Here is a 17,699-nt window from a genome sequence, read left to right as displayed (position 1 = left end):
TGAGTACTCGAATTAAATTAAGGTTAGGAAAGTGTGCCAACCTATTTTAATTATTTGTAGTTGAAGACAGTTAGGTATTCACTATTGTTTGTTTGTTTGTTTTATGTATAAACAATAGTGAATGCTTCAGTTGATGTGTAGAGCAAGTAGTGGTGGCTTTGGGTAGCAATGGGTGTTGGCCTAAGTCCAAGCATAAATTTCATAATTATGATTAGTTATCTTAAGTATAATATATAATATTATGTATTTATATGATATGATATGATATTATTAAAATTATTACTCTATTTGTAAGTTATAATTTTAAACTTCTTTAGGAATAATTAGATCATTATCCTTAGTATTATTAATTTATTTATTTTTAATATAGATTATTTTATAATATGAGATTTAATATATTCTTTTATTGAAATAAGATTTCTTTATGGAATGCCTTGCTATTTTTTTAATGTGGTTAAGTTTTAAAAGGCTTTTCTAGCTTTCTTTATAAAAACAACAAGATCGCGTGTAAAACAAGAGAACAGGGTGAGAAGCTGAGTTTTTTTTGTTTTTTCCTCATCCAGAATCGGAATTCAGAGCTTTAAGAGTCATTTTGGGAGTTTTGGCATGCTCTGCATGCGATGGTGATATCAAAACATCAAGATTCAAAGCACATAATTTTCTACAGCAAGTTACAAGATACCTCTTGACTCTTAAAACTCTATATTTCAATTGATATTTGTACTTCTTTGTAATTATATGTAAGATATGAATGCAAATATCCATATAAAACTATAATATATAATTAAGGATGACAAACCATGTCTTTTTCCATGGGGGAGGTTGGGCCCAATCATGTGTTTTTCTCTTGTCTTTCTCAATCTATTGAGTTATTCAAATCCTCTTATGCATTATAATGTTGTTTGTATTTAATAGTTGAGATATTTGATTTATTAGATTTTTTCAAGGAGTGATATTATATGTGTCATAAAGTTGTTTATGATTGAGATTTGATAGATTTGCCACATGTTCTGCTTCGTAACATTCTTATCAAAGCTTGGCTACGCTCCGAGTTTTCAATTGTATGATATCAGTGTATAAAGGTGAACACCGCAAAACAATCGCAATCTACAAGACAAATCACTACATATGAATATTGCAGCTACATTTCTCGTGTTTTGGACAGCCTTATATCCACAATTAATTGACTCGAATTGATCCAATTTGTTCTTTTTTGAAGTTGGATTATAGCATGGACTTGGCTATGCAAACATGATGTTATAGCCAAAAAGCTTTTGAAGTTTATTTTATAGTAAAGCATAGCTTTGTTTGATTTTATAAAAGTTTCAAGTTTAAGCATATTAAGTCTTTATTTATGTAACAAGTTATATAAAAGGGGCACTTGAAAGTAGTCTAGCTATTGCATATGCTTCACCATAAAAATCCTCTTGAACAACTATTTATCAGGTAATGTAACTTTTTATTGGTTCATAGTTTGAGGATGGTGTTAAACAAAAGTTTTAGCCCTCAGAAAGATCTACAATTGTTATTAGATACATATTTTACAAGTTTTGAATATTTAGTGAGTTATGTGAGTCTTAAAGTAACCCTAAATGCAAATATCACAACAATATAGCCAACTTTGAGCCCTATTTTTTAAGACCTTACCTTCAAATTTGGTAATCCATCATAAGAACATGAATTGTAGACCTTTTTGTTGTCTACAACTCTCTAATTATCATCATGATACCTAATTCTAGAAAGTTATTTATCTTGAAAGTAGGTCTCGCAGTTAACTCAAACTTGATGAAATTTGTAAATTTCAACCTATATAGATATCTAATTTCCTAGTAGGATAGTTTTTAATCCATTTGGAATTTGAGTATACTTGCAAAAAGAAAAAAAATTAGTTTGTACAAAGATCTAAAACTTATATTAGACATGGTTTTGTCTAAGTATGCATACATTAAAAGATAATAATATCTCAATATGCCATACAACTTAAATATTACTAATCTTTTACCAAGAGACTAGTATTTTATCCAACTTTAGCCTTATCTTTAATATGTTTCTATTTAAATTTTAATATTAGTCATAAGTAAATGTTTTGTAAAATTCATGATAAGCTCCAACTCTCTAGTTATAGACTAACTTGATTCACAAGAAGATATAAGTTGTTTTTATTCAAAGTAGGCCTTCAATATGATTCCTACTCTAATTTTTTACAATTATAGTATATCTTTAATGTTGTAATCTTTTGATTTGATAAACATTGAGACTAACAAATTTTTCTTAAAATTACTTTGGAAAATTCTTCAACTTCCTAATTCTGTTGCAAACTCACGCTTTCTAGTAAAGATAGAGATATCCAATCAAGGTAAGATAGCTAAGTCTTTTACTCTCTTTTTTCCAGAATTCTTAGTTAAATTTTTACTTACTACTAAACTAGAACAATAATTTTATTTGTGTTAACCCTTAAATGAAAAAGGTGGAAAATTTGGAAAATCTAAAGAAGAAGACAAGGCTAAGTCAAAAGTGAAATGGAAGACGAAGGCACACCAAAGAAGAATCTGGAAATATGGGATATATTCCGCACTGCATTATGTGCCTCTACTGCTATCTTGAAATTATCTGATGTTGAGAGTGCTCTTCTGCAGGAAGAGGTTAACTCTAAGAATTTGGATGCCTCCCGTGTGTCTCATGCTATGACAGTTAGAGGCATGAATGATGGATATGGAAAGCATGGCAGTGGTAGTGGCCGTGGACAAGATTCTCAGAAATCTCGGTCCAAGTCTCGTGGAAAGTCACGTAGCAAATCTCGTGGCAGGAATGGAGATGTTACTTGTCACCATTGTGGGAAAAAGGGCCATATTAGGCCACAATGCCATAAATTGCGCAATGAAAGGTGCAAAGATAAGGGAAAAGACAAAGTGCAGGATAAGTCTTCTGATCGCAGCATAGCACCTACAAAGTCTAGTGTTAAAATTGAAGAGATCAATGTTATGCAACCTGAGAATATTGATGATGATGATTATATCCTAGCAGCATCTTCTAGTGCTTCGTAGATGACAGAGATACACTTTATGTATGCACAGTGTTAGCTCTTGGACTTAGTCCTTTCATGTGACACCTGCCGAGAGTGGTTTCATTCATATCGTACTGTTTCGGGTTCTGTGCACTTGGGTGATGATAGCTCTCTTCATATTGTGGGCATTGGTGATGTTAGGCTGTAGTTTCCTTCTGGCAGCAGTTTTGTTATGCAGAATGTACGTCATGTACCTGCTTTGACATGCACTCTCATGTCAGCTGGACAGCTTGATGATGTAGGATATCATGTATGTTTGGAGACTCTGCATGGAAGATCACTTGTGGCAGACTTGTGATTGCGAGAGGTACCAAGGCTGGCAGACTCTACCCCTTGATTGTATCAGCTTCTTCCCTTGATCATGTTTTGTCTGTGGGTTCTATCCCACATGTATCTCTTTGGCATGCCCGTTTGGGCCATATGTCTTTGAAGGGAATGAAAATGCTTTTTGGTTTGTAGTACTTACTGCCCCTTGATTATGCATGTTTTGATTCATGTGAGCATTGTCTTTATGGCAGGCAGACTAGGTCTATGCATAAGAAGTTTGGTAGGCCACGCATGACTGAGCCCTTGGCATTGGTACATTCGGATGTCTGTGGGCCCCCATGCCTTGTCAGTCTATGGGTGGTGCAAAGTATTTTATTACGCTCATAGATGATTTTTCACGGAAAGTTTGGGCTTATCCCATTAAGCTGAAATCCGATGTCTTGGCCGTGTTTCAGAGATGGCTTGCATTGGTTGAGAACCCATCTGGGTATAGGCTAAAATGCCTAAGGACAGACAATGGGGGTGAGTATGTCTCACGTGCTTTTGAGCAGTTATGTGATGAGAGGGGTATTAAGCATCAGTTGACCGCCCCCTACACCCCCCCAAGAATGGTTTGGCTGAGCAGATGAATAGAATCAGCCAAGAGCATGTACGCATTATGCTTATCCATGCAGGTCTACCACAGAGCTTTTGGGCTGAGGCAGTTAGTATAGCTGTGCATGTCATAAACAGATCACCCTCTAGTGGTTTGGATTTTCAGGTTGCAGAGGACGTATGGACTTGAAAACCTCCCTCTTATGCGCATCTCTGTGTCTTTGGATGTGAGGAATTTTTCCATGTGCCCAGGGACAAGAGAAGTAAGCTAGATTCTAAGAGTGTTAAATACATTTTCCTTGGTTATGGGGATGCAGGCGAGATGGGTTACCATCTCTGGGATTTGCAGGCGTGGAAAGTCATCCGCAGCCATGATGTAGTCTTCCATGAAGACAAAATGCATAGGCAGCCTGAGAGAGTTGTTGAGATTCGCGTGGTCATATTTCAGGAGGAGCCGAGAGCTCTCGCACAACTAGTTGGGCAACCTACAGCTGCAGCAAATGCTCATGGTCAGGGTGTTGGACAGGCAGCTGGGCAGGCATCAGAGCCTACCATGAGACGGTCTACTAGAGACAGAAGTCCACCTCATAGATTTCAGCCCTCGATGCATTATGCCTTAGTTACAGATGCATGAGAGCCTTTCACCTATGATGAGGCTATGCACAGGGGTGATAGTCACTCCTGGGAGAGGGTTATGTAGTCTGAGATAGACTCCCTGCATAAGAATGACACTTGGGATTTGGTTTCCTTGCCTACGGGCAAGAAGGCTTTGCCTTCCAAGTGGGTGTACAAGCTAAAAAGTACCCCTGGACACCCCAAGCCAGCATACAAGGCTAGATTGGTAGCAAAGGGTTTTAAGCAGGAGCATGGTGTGGACTTTGAGGATGTCTTTTCTCATGTGGTTAAGATTACCACCCTGTGCTTAGTCTTGGCTTTGGTTGCTTAGCTTGACTTGTATTTATACCAGATGGATGTCAAGACGACTTTCTTACATGGGGACTTGCATGATGAGATTTATATGGAGCAGCCTAAGGGCTTTGCAGAACAAAGCAAGGCAGCACCTAGTGTGCAAATTGAAGAAAAGTCTTTATGGCTTGAAACAAGCACCTAGGGAGTGGTATCATAAGTTTGATGCCTTTATGCAGTCACAGGGCTACAATCGGAGTGCTATGGATTCGTGTCTTTACACGAAGAAAGCCCGTGATGGTTCTTTATTGATTTTGGTACTCTATGTGGATGATATGCTGATAGCAGGGAAAGCTCATGATGAGCTAGATGATGCCAAGAGGCATATTTTACGGTGGATTCCGTGCCACGGTGGATTTTGTGAGGTTTAACGGTGGATTCCGTAAACTTTGATGACCGGGGCTCATACACAAAGTGGATTCTTTGTGAGAGAAGTTGATGGGGACGCCTGTCCTTTTCGGGCGTTTCATTAATTTAGTGTGTACATGGGTGATTCCATAGCGGTTGATTCCGCAAAATGCATATTAAATTAATAAACGTTTATGAGTTTAGAGTGCGCACTCGTAATAAATTAAGGTTAGGATTTCATTCTAACCAGTTGATTTATTTATGTAGCTGAAGACTGCTAGGTATTCACTTTTGTTAGTTTAATTGTATTATTTTACTAACGATTGTGAATGCTTCAGTTGATGTGTAGAGATAGCAGCAGTGGGGCGGAGGAAAGCATTGGAGGATAGCGAGCATTCGGTTTATTGATTATATTTTGATGGGTGCATACCTTAGACATGGTGCCTATATTTTGTCACGCCTATTTATTGAGGCGTTGGATATTTATTATTATTTTGTATGCGCATGGGCGCACGATTATGTTATTTCTACTTGGACATTGTATTGGGCATGCCAGACTCTTTGGGCATCGCCCGTTAGCTTTATTTCTATTTTGTGCTAAAGCAAACTTAAAAGCTAAAAGCTTGCTATTTTGTAGTTTGGGCTATTATTTGAGCTTGAAGATGATTAATACATAAAATACATGCTTTGTGGAGCGCTCACACAAGGCATGGGGGGAGATTGCACCCAATTGGTCTCTTGTTCATGTCGTTCATGCTTTTTACATTGAATTTTGTGCAAAAAGTAGAGTTCTATTGTTCTTGGGGACTTCCGGCATTCACTACACGAACGTACAGTATCCGATCTATGCGCCAGTGGTATCAGAGCGAAGCTGAGATCAAGAGCTTCCAATCGCTACCCATCTTGTGCGAAGGCGGAGCTCCTGGAACGATCGGGCTCTACGGTCAATCTCGTCGCGAACGGTCGATATAGACAGATTCCTGGCGATCAAGGACCCCTGTTTCCATCATCAAACTGCGAAGGACCGGTCTGCAGAGACGGAGGACCACTCCTACATCCTCTTCTCCAAGTTGTCTACTCACAGACTACAGAGATAAGTTTTATAGTTTCATAAGCTTAAAAGCTTGAGTTTTAAGCTTATAAAGCTTAATTGGAAGCTAGTTAAGCTTCAAGTTCTCAAAACGGCGCGGCAGGGCAGCATACTGGCATGAAATTCGGCGGCGCAAAACAGCTACCCCCCTCCTAAAATTCGAATCGACGGCAGCAGTCAGTTTGATAATTCCTAAAGACTAGTCATTAAAGCTTTATAAAAGCTTAATCACCAAAGTCTTCCTAGTTAACCAAGTACTGCAAGTCTCTCAAGCTGAAATCTTGCAAGTCACCTAAAGCAACCAAGTTCTGCAAGTCTGCAAACTCTGCAAGTCATATTAGTTTGGTACTCTGCAAGTCAGACAAGTCAACTGGAGTCAAAACTGACTTCTGTTCAAAACTCATAGTAGGGTTATTCCTGCGCAGAAACTCTGAACTGCAAAGTTGTTCATTGGAAGGTACTCTACGCATACGCACGTTTGCTGAAGTATTTTCAGCATACGAAGAAGGATAAATCGCAGATTTTTCGAAGATTGTGAAAGCCACACCCAAGAATACATAAGCCTTGTATTCCCGAACTTGAGCTACCCTCATCCCGCTAACTTGATTTTGAGTGAGAAATGTCTTTTGAGTTTTACAGGATGGTGGAATCACATATGGATGATTTAATGGCTGAAGCCGACCTACTTGAACCTACGATGGAGCAAAAGCTAGACTTAATTATGATGCAATTGGATGAAGAACGACGAGCTAGGCAAGCATTGCAAGTACAATTGGCAAATTTACAAAGATCGTCTACGGATAAAGAGGAACCTCAATCTGAAGATCTTATCCGACGACGTACCATCGACGCAACTCTCGAAGCTCAAACCATCCGCAAGGAATCAAAGATAAGTAAAAGAAATTTCAAATTCCGTACTTTCAATGGCACTCGCGAGGGAAAAACTGTTCTTGCATTCATTAGTCAGTTTGATGACTACTTTCATGAGGAAACCTATGCAGAAAAAGATAAAATCAAGTGTGTCACTAATCATTTAGTGGATAGAGCATCTCTTTGGTGGACAGTGATACGCAAGAGTATAGATTGTCGCACTACCTGGGAGAATTTCAAGAAGAAGTTTATGCATAATTTCCTTCCTCCACAATTTCATGAGAAAGCTATAAAGCAATGGGACCTTCTTCAGCAACGGGATCGTGAGCCTATTCCTCAATACACAGAGCATTTTTGGAATGCATTACTCCAGTTATGCATGCTTGAAGACGTACCTGAAGCAACACACAAGCGCAAGTATATGTTTGGACTCCTTGGGCATTACTACGCTGAAGTTAACATGTTCAAGCTTGCTACTCTTGAAGACGCAATTTCATTAGCCCATGACACTGAAGACAAGCTGCGAGGTAGAGACAGATGTCCACAACAATTCCAAACCAATGGTAACTATGGATCTAAGCAATTCAACTCAAATTTTAGAAGATTTAATCAAGGTCGTTTCACTTCATCATCTTTCCGTAAGAATTGGGCAAAACCACCTGATTTACCATCCAATGCCAATCAAAACCCTAAGCCTATTCCACAGCCAAAACCTCATGTACCTAGACTTCCTGCCATAGCAAACAATGTAACCAAAGCCAAGCCAATAGTATGTTATAAATGCCACCAACCTGGACATCTAGCAGCAAATTGCCATTCGAAGACGCCATCTGCCCATATCAACTACCTTGGAGCAATGGAAGAAGATGAACATGAAGATATGCCTGATTTCACGGAAGATGAGGATGACACTACTACTCCTTTAGATACTTTACCAGGTATGCCAACTCCATATTCTTTATTGACTATGAAATGTTTAGTGCATGGAAAGAAAAAGATTATTTTGCATGATGACAGTAGTACTCATGATTTTATTTCAACAAAGCTAGTAAAAGAATTGAAGTTACAGACTGTACCTACGCATTATTGCATTAAAGCAGCATTCTTAGGCACTAGGTATAATGGTACACAGGAAGTGCATGACTTAGAAAGTCAAATTGGTCAATACACTGAAAGAAGAAATTTTGTAGTTGTTCCATTATAGTCGAGTGACATTATTTTAGGTATGCCTTGGCGTCATCAGCATAACCCACATATAGATTATTCTACGCATTCAATTAATATTAAATTTCAAGGAAAACATATTACATTGTATGGTATGCATGCATCTAATGCTTTTCCACTGCTTTCGCATACTCAAGCTAAATGTGCATTACGCAAGAGTAGTAAATCTTATCTCATTTGGGTGAATGAACTGCAAGTTAAAGAAAATCATATGCATCCTAGGCATAAAGAATTTCTTGCACATTTTAAAGACTGTTTTGCCGAAGATCTACCACCTGGTTTACCTCCTTCACGTCCGGAAGACCATAAAATAGATTTGATTCCTGGCACACAACCACCTTGCAAAGCACCATATAGGCATAACCAGATAGAGCAAAAAGAAATTCAAAGTCAAGTTGAGGAATTACTAAATAGAAGATTGATTAGACCTAGTAGTTCTCCATTTGGTGCACCTGTTCTGTTAGTTAAGAAAAAGAATAATACCTATCGTATGTGCATTGACTATCGAGCTTTAAATAAGATCACTGTAAAGAATAGGTATCCAATTCCTAGAGTTGATGACCTTATGGACAAACTGCAAGGATCTGCTATATTTAGTAAAACAGACCTTAAGTCTGGTTATCATCAGGTGAGACTAGATAAGTCAAATATATTCAAGACTGCATTTAGGACACAGTTTGGTCATTATAAATTTTTAGTGATGCCTTTCGGATTGACTAATGCACCTGCTACATTTAGTAGAATGATGAGCCATATATTTTTAAAATATCAGTATTGTGTAATTGTCTTCTTTGATGATATTTTGGTGTTTAGTCAAAATGAGAAAGAACATTATGAGCATTTGTCATTGGTTTTCCAATTATTAAAAGATAATCAATTGTATGCAAATCCTGAAAAGAGTGAATTCTTTAAAACAGAAATTGAGTATTTAGGTCATATCGTATCATCTGATGGAATTAAAGTTGACCCTAAGAAAATAGATGCAATATTGAATTGGCATGTACCTAAAAATGTGCATGAGGTACGATCTTTCCTTGGTCTTGCTAGTTTCTATAGGAAGTTTGTGCGTAATTTTTCATTACTTGCTTTACCACTGACTAAACTTCTGAAGAAAGGTATTGTCTATCATTGGTCCGATAATCAACAGAAATCCTTTGACTTATTGAAACATGCATTAACCCATGCCCCTGTCCTACAGTTGCCTGATTTTAATAGACCATTCTTTTTAGTAGTGACTGATGCTAGTGGATCAGGAATAGGAGCTGTACTTATGCAGGATAATCATCCCATAGCCTATTCTAGTTGTAAGCTGAAACCCTCTGAATTAAAATATTCCATATATGACAGAATTATTAGCTGTTGTACAAGCATTAAGACAGTGGAAACACTACTTAATGGGTTTAGAATTTATGATTAAGACTGATCAGCAAAGTATTAGACATTTACTTAGCCAACCCCAAATATATGACCGACGTATCAAATGGGTATCCTTTATCCAGAGTTTTTGTCCTATCATTCAATATCAACCCGGAAAAAAAATGTAGTGGTTGATGCATTAAGTAGAAGACCTGCCATTTATAATATTTCTGTTATATCATTTGATTCTTTGATTGCTATGAAAGATACTTATCATCAGGATATTACTTTTCATGCTGATTGGAATAAATTAGTTCAAAATAACTTGATTCCTATTGATTCATTATCTTATAACGATGGATTTATGTTTTATGAAAAGAGATTATGTGTTACAGTTCCATTCAGACCTTTTGTTTTGAATGAGATTCATTGTCCCCCATATCAAGGTCATAGAGGTATCATATCTACTTTACGAACATTAACTAAAGATTTTTATTGGCCGCATATGGACACTGATGTATCTAACTTTGTTTCTGAATGTTTGATTTGTCAAAGAGTTAAGAGACATCATGGTAAACAGTATGGATTACTTATGCTTTTATCTATTCCATCAAGACCATGGGAACAAATTTCTATGGATTTTATTACTAGTTTACCTAATACTAAATCTAACCATGATATGATTTGGACAGTAGCAGATAGGTTTAGTAAACAAGCATATTTTATTCCATGTAAGAAAACTTTAACAGCATCACAAGCAACACAATTGTTTTTGAAAACTGTTTTCACTAACCATGGATTACCAAAAGTTATAATTTTTTACCGTGATTCTAGATTTTGTAACAACTTTTGGATTACTCTGTTTGCTAACCTTGGCACAAAAATTGATTTCTCATCTGCATTTCATCCTGAAACTAATGGACAAACAGAAGCCACTAATAGCACTATTCTAGATCTTTTACATGCTTATACTATTTCTAAACCTCAGACATGGGATACACATTTGCATCTATTACAGTTTGCATATAACAATACACCACACACATCTACAAAGAAAGCACCATTTGAAGTGATTTATGGTTATAGATTATCTACACATGTTGCATCTTTGTCAAATAGAATTCAGAGTGCTGACGATATTGCTAGTATGCATAACACTATTTTTGATGAGGTTAAAGACATGATTGCCAAAGCCTAGTAATCATATATCAAACAAGCCAATAAGAAAAGACAAGCAATGAATTTTAAAGTTGATGACTATGTTTGGTTGAGAATAGAAAAACGTAGACTACAAAGTGTAGATAGACACCCAGTTGTGAAATTAGTCCCTAGATTTTATGGACCATTTAGGATCATTCATAAAATTAATGACAAAGCATTCAAGTTAGAATTACCACCTCACTGAAAAATTCACAACACATTTCACATTAGTTTATTAAGACCCTTTGGAGCCCAATTACCTGCACACCCTGTTTATGAAAACCCATTTGTTAGAGGAAGAGACTGAAATACTTGAACATGAAGCTATCATAGACACTGACTTTCTAACCACTAGAACTGGCCGAAGATATTCTAGTTATCTAGTTAAATTTAAGAACCATCCTATAGAGGAAGCACAATGGATGCACGCTAGAGACTTAAATGCTTTCCCCACTCTGTTAGCTCCACATTGAGCTAATAGCAATTGAGGTCAATTGCTATCCCACCCCGGGGGTATGATGCCAGGAGGCATATTTCACGGTGGATTCCGTGCCACGGTGGATTCCGTGAGGTTTTACGGTGGATTCCATAAACTTTGATGACCGGGGCTCATACACAAAGTGGATTCTTTGTGTGAGAAGTTGATGGGGATGCCTGTCCTTTTCGGGCGTTGTCGAAGGATTTGCCAAAGCAAAGAAAAGTCGTGTCTACAGAAGACCTTGACTAATTTCAGGATAGAAGATCAACAAATATGCGAAGAGGACGGGCATTTCCAGCATACGCATTCCACATTATTATTCAATGCCTTATCTTTGTTGGTGTCTTTTAGAGAAGAAAAGATCCCATTCTCTGTATTCAAATAGCCAGTTCTTTTAACTTGACTTTGCTTAACTAGCCAATCTGAGACTGACCTTACAAGAAGCACAAAAACCGTGTCTAGTTTAACAGCAACTTGAATGTGCAGAACCAGAAGCTTATTGTATTCAGTTAAAGTCTAGAAAAGCCTCAACATTCCATGCTACCCATAATCAGTAACTGCTAGTATTCGAATGGCAAACCTTGGTGAAAACCATGGACTTTATCTACAATACACAGTCTTGTCAACCTCTGCAGGTATGGATAAAAACCAGATGATGTTCCTCATCTGCAGCAAATACCATATTTCCACATCACAACGACAAAAAACACTTCTGTTCGATGCGTATAAGTTTCTAACATCTGCTTAGCATGAGTGTTCCTTTTGTCTTATCACTAGTAGAGGCCCAACAAACACCATTGAAGTTTATTAGAATCAGTATTACAACTGCTCTTGAAGGCTCCAAATGTGACCTGCACCACTCGTTTTGACAGAGAAACTATAGGTATTGGAAAATTCCATAATACATGAAATTATTGATCCACACAGTTGAATGGAAAACCAGTCTTTGAAGCGCTCCTTCGCTTACAACAAGGTTTTCTGAATTGCAAAGTTGATAGACCAATAGCAATGCATCACTCATCACCCAACAAATAGTGTTGCATCCACTGATGAATCATCAATTAATCACCATGAGGGATGCAGTTGATTAAGACACACTGACCATCATCACGAGTCCATGAAACATGATTGCAGACACAATTGATTGCGATTACGAGGTGACAAAACTGGATCTGGGATCAACACACCTTTCTCAGGCAAAGTGGATTGAGAGACCTCCTTATGCTCTACCAGGTTCTTCTTTTACCCCTATTCGATTTTCCTTCCTCCACAAACAGCCGGCCTCATAGCACATAACCACAATACTAGCTCTAAAACACGTACCAGTAGGCACAACTTCCATGGTGGTTTGCAATCAGGTTTGTTTATATATGCAGAGATAAAACTGATCCTGGCGTCCTCTCTGATAGCCCCAGCATCAACTGCACAGAATATTTCCCTTTTTGGGAGCCCCTGAACCTCAAACAAAAATAACGACAAAGGCAGAGGGATAACCCGCTCTAACTTTGAGTCATCATCAGCAGAGACAACTCGTATAGTTAGATGCTGCTGCCAAATCTGAAGTCCATTACCCTCAGCAGTGCCGGTGATTATAGTCGTAGAGGGTTGGTCAAAGACCACAAAATCGAGACTAGTAGTGTCATTAGTTCCTACCTGCATAGTATATGATGCTGGTGATGCTCGCTCAATTCTTGACAGACCATTAGCATCTTCCTTCAGGGCAACTTTGACTGCATATGAAGTGTGTGGAAGTAATCCTCGGAGTTGGAACCTTCCATCTCTGTCTGTCACTGATTCCTCATATTAGCCCCTTGTTTCTGAGCGTGCTTCCACAGTAACACCTTCCTCTGGCTTTCCCATTCATGAGGTCAGAGTTCCAAGGGCATATAAGAAAATACGAGATGCCGTAAAATTCACTTCCATAATACTTCCTGACTCTAAATTAATTGATTGCGTTGCAGGTAGCTTAGGAGCGATGGCGACGATTTTGCCTGTGTAATTGGTGGCGAATTCAGGCCGTCCTCCCAAGGCCACTGCCATAAATGTCCTCGCTTTTTCCCACGCTCCTTCCTTTTTTTCTTCTAGAACCCGATCCTTTGTTTTGCGCTGGTCTAGCACAATTTGATGATAACGGCATTCCGTAGAGCTTTGCAGATGGTTCTGAAACTATCAGCTCCAGATGTGAAGAAAACTGAATATACACATTCCTCTTCCCGGATGTTTATCGCCTTTTCATACTGACGATCTGCAAACTCCGTGATGTTCAACCTCTTTCTGTCCCTTTTGAGCATAGTGCATTGCTTTTTCTTCCCCTCTTCGTCGTTTTCTTCCACCTTTGTTCCTTGTTTGCGAGAAGCTCATAAGCTGCCTGAAGCGTGATTCCGCAGTTTCTCCTTCTCTAAGCTCTATGCTGCCATCATAGACATCTGGACGGCATTGTTTGACCATCCGACGGTATGCAACCTTAATTCCATCTTCATCTAAGTTCCATTCCACTCAGTTTTCCGATTTCTGACCTGCCTTTTCTCTCCTCTGTTTCTCTTCAGTTTTTCCAATCCCTCTTTCCAGTTGACGACTTCCTCTTTTTCCCGCAATCACAATGTCCTCCAAAATAGTGTTCGTTTTCCGTTTTCTTTGCACATTGAACTCGGCACTCTTCTGTAGCCACCTCCCAATAATCTGATCCTGTGAAGCATGTCTTAACACTTGACCTCCGAGATCAGCATCATCCCCCTCCAATACTGAAAACCTCATTGCCCACAAAAAGCAAAATTCTCCCGATCAAAGAAGCCCAATTTATCTTTCTTCCTGTCCTCAGAAAAGCAGCCCTACCAAAACAGCAGTTGATGCCGTTGAGCCCGCCTCTCCGCGCTAACTATTCTCAGCTTTCAAATATTCTGAGTCCGATTGCTGATTTATTTCAGGAATAAACTTAGGATATTTAATCAGATTTTCAAATAGATTCTTTAACACATAATTTGCAGCATGAGAACCTTTATAACCATCAAATATATCAAAACAAGCAAACAATGTGCCCATCAACTTGAGTAAATCAGGCCTCATAGAAATCCTCCTCTCCATGAATTTGTAACATCTCAAGTGCATTCTTGCACTTGAATCCGTCGCTCTTGGCAGGCCAGTTTACATGTTAGCATTTCTCTCGACCAAGTCGGCGAGCAAGTTCTTCTGCAACCACTTGCCCCTTTTTATCTTCTCAAAGAAGTCATGAGATTCCCACATATACTCATACTTATCACCCTGATTCTCCATTGTGCATAATGCGAAACTCCTGTGAACTGTTGATCAAAATCTCCTCGTCTAAATTGACTGACCACTTGGCAAGGCATGCCAACTAGAGCATTATTGATAAATTCCTCTTGCTCCAAACCCTTCTTCACTTTATTACCCACGCAGAACAAAACTACAAACACAACAACTAAATATGTACAAAGTATCAAATCACACGCACAACTTTTGGGTGGTTTTTCACACCTCGAATGCGCAGCAATACGACAACGTTTCATTAATTTAGTGTGTACATGGGTGATTCCATAGCAGGTGATTCCGCAAAATGCATATTAAATTAATAAACATTTATGAGTTTAGAGAGCGCACTTGTAATAAATTAAGGTTAGGATTTATTTCTAACTAGTTGATTTATTTATGTCACTGAAGACTGCTAGGTATTCACTTTTGTCGGTTTAATTGTATTATTTTACTAACGATTGTGAATGCTTCAGTTGATGTGTAGAGATAGCAGCAGTGGCGGAGGAAAGCATTGGAGGATAGCGAGTATTCGATTTATTGATTATATTTTGATGGGCGCATACCTTAGACATGACACCTATATTTTGTTGCGCCTATTTATTGAGGCGTTGGATATTTATTATTATTTTGTATGCGCATGGGCGCATGATTATGTAATTTCTACTTGGACATTGTATTGGGCATGCCAGACTCTTTGGGCACCGCCCGTTAGCTTTATTCCTATTTTGTGCTAAAGCAAACTCAAAAGCTAAAAGCTTGCTATTTTGTAATTTGGGCTATTATTTGAGCTTGAAGATGATTAATACATAAAATACATGCTTTGTGGAGTGCTCACACAAGGCATGGGGAGAGATTTCACCCAATTGGTCTCTTGTTCATGTTGTTCATGCTTTTTCCATTGAATTTTGTGCAAAAAGTAGAGTTCTATTGTTCTTGGGGACCTTCTGGCATTCACTACGCGAGCGTACAGCATCCGATCTGTGCACCACTAGATGCTCTTAAGGCTCAGCTCAAGAAGAGCTTTGAGATGAAAGATTTGGGACACGCTGCTCACATACTTTGTATGCGCATTAGATGCGACAGGCATCAGGGACTCCTCTACTTATCACAGAGGGAGTATATTCATAAAGTCCTTGAGCGCTTTCGCATGCAGGACGTAAAGCCGATTGGCTGTCCATTGCCTTCTTATGAGAAGGTATCACAGGCTGATTGTCTGCAGATAGATGAGTAGAGGGTTGAGATGGCCAAGTTTCCCTATGCATCCATAGTGGGCAATCTTATGTATGCCATGATAGCCACTCATCCAGATATTGCCTTTGCAGTTGGAGTTGTGGCACGCTATATGGCTACACCCGGCAAGAAGAATTGGGATGCCATGAAGGGTATCATGAGGTACCTGAAGGGCACTGCAAATATGTGCATATGCTATGGCAGCCAAGATACAGGAGTTGTGGGGTACATTGACTCTGATTATGCAAGACATGCAGATAGTAGGAAGTCCACTTCCGGCTATGTATTCACCTATGTTGGAGGTGCTGTTTCTTGGATGTCCAGGGTGCAGAAATGCAAGGCCGTTTCTACTATAGAGGCCGAGTATGTTGTAGCCATAGAGGCTTGCAAGGAGGCCATTTGGTTGGGTCGTTTAGTTGCTGACCTTGGTATTGATGCTATCCCCACACTGCATTCAGATTCTATGAGTGTTATTCAGTTAGCCAAGAATCCGGTCTTCCATGTGAAGACGAAACACATTGAGGTGAGGTATCACTTCATACATGGGGTCCTTGAGGACAAGTTTGTTGATCTTGTTAAGATCTTGACTGACCAGAATCCTGCAGATCTGCTCACGAAAAGCCTCTCTAAAGAGTGCTTTGTCTTCCTCAGGAGGTTGATGGGCGTGGGATGAGATGACGTCTTTCCTCATCCTATTGTACATGTGTACATGTTTTACTGTCTTTTTTTCTTTTTCTTTTCACTCCTCACTGGGGCAGATTCGCCTTTAAGTGGGAGGTTGTTGGGGGTAAAGGCGCCTCCGCCTAGCCGCCCTGTATTACTACATTGACAATCACCGCCATTGCACACTACAAGTGGCGGGTGCCCATCACCGTCACCTTATTCTTTATTCTTTTAGTGACAATTTGAATAAAGGAAGGCCCAATCACACATTGTGACTGTTGGAGTTTCCATTTCTAGTCTCTCCCTTTCTTACTCTTGCTCTCCCGCCATAGGTCTCGAGTCCAACCTTCGATCCGTCGCTCCCTTTCACTAGAGACCTATATATCAATGTTCCCATAATGGCTACATGTTCTCCTAGGGCTTTTGGCTCTAACTTTTTGGTCTAACAAAAAAAAGACACAATTGCTCCATCTTCAACCAAGGTTGGGTGTTGGGCTCTCTATGATGACACCATTGAGGCCATCTATTTGAGGAGCTTGCTAGCCAAGATATAGTTTCCATATGAGATTTTGATGATGATATATTGTGACAATCAAAGTGCCATTGGACTTACTTGAGAACTTGCTATTAATTTGAAAACAAAGCATGTCAAGGTCGAGTATAATTTTACTCAAGAGCAGATGGAGGCAGGCACCATATGCCTAAATTTTCTGCCATCATTTGATAACTTTGTTGTTATTCTAAGCAAATGAGTCAGCCACCCAGTACATAATTACCTCCTTCCTTGGATTGGTGTTGGTACTCCCTCCCCTTCAACATCAGCAATGATGGGGAGAGGGGGTGCCTGTAACTTTACCTCCTACCATCTGGTGGTGAGAGGGCGTGACTAATTCTCTTGGTGCTTACAAGACTTTGGTCTTCATTACTTCATTTCCCTGTGTACTTGTATTATTATTTGTATGTCCCTTCATGATCATAATGGTAAAGGGGCACTTGGATAAGTGAACAATTGCTCCATGTGAGTACTATCCAAGTGGCACCATTGCACTCTCCATTGCATTACCCCTTGCATACTTAATGTG

This window comes from Lygodium microphyllum, chromosome 18 (genome assembly GCF_053477565.2).
Source record: "Lygodium microphyllum isolate KBCC chromosome 18, Lygodium_microphyllum_v1.1.10, whole genome shotgun sequence".
In the NCBI taxonomy this organism is placed as follows: Eukaryota; Viridiplantae; Streptophyta; class Polypodiopsida; order Schizaeales; family Lygodiaceae; genus Lygodium; species Lygodium microphyllum.
This window is presented reverse-complemented; position numbering follows the sequence as displayed.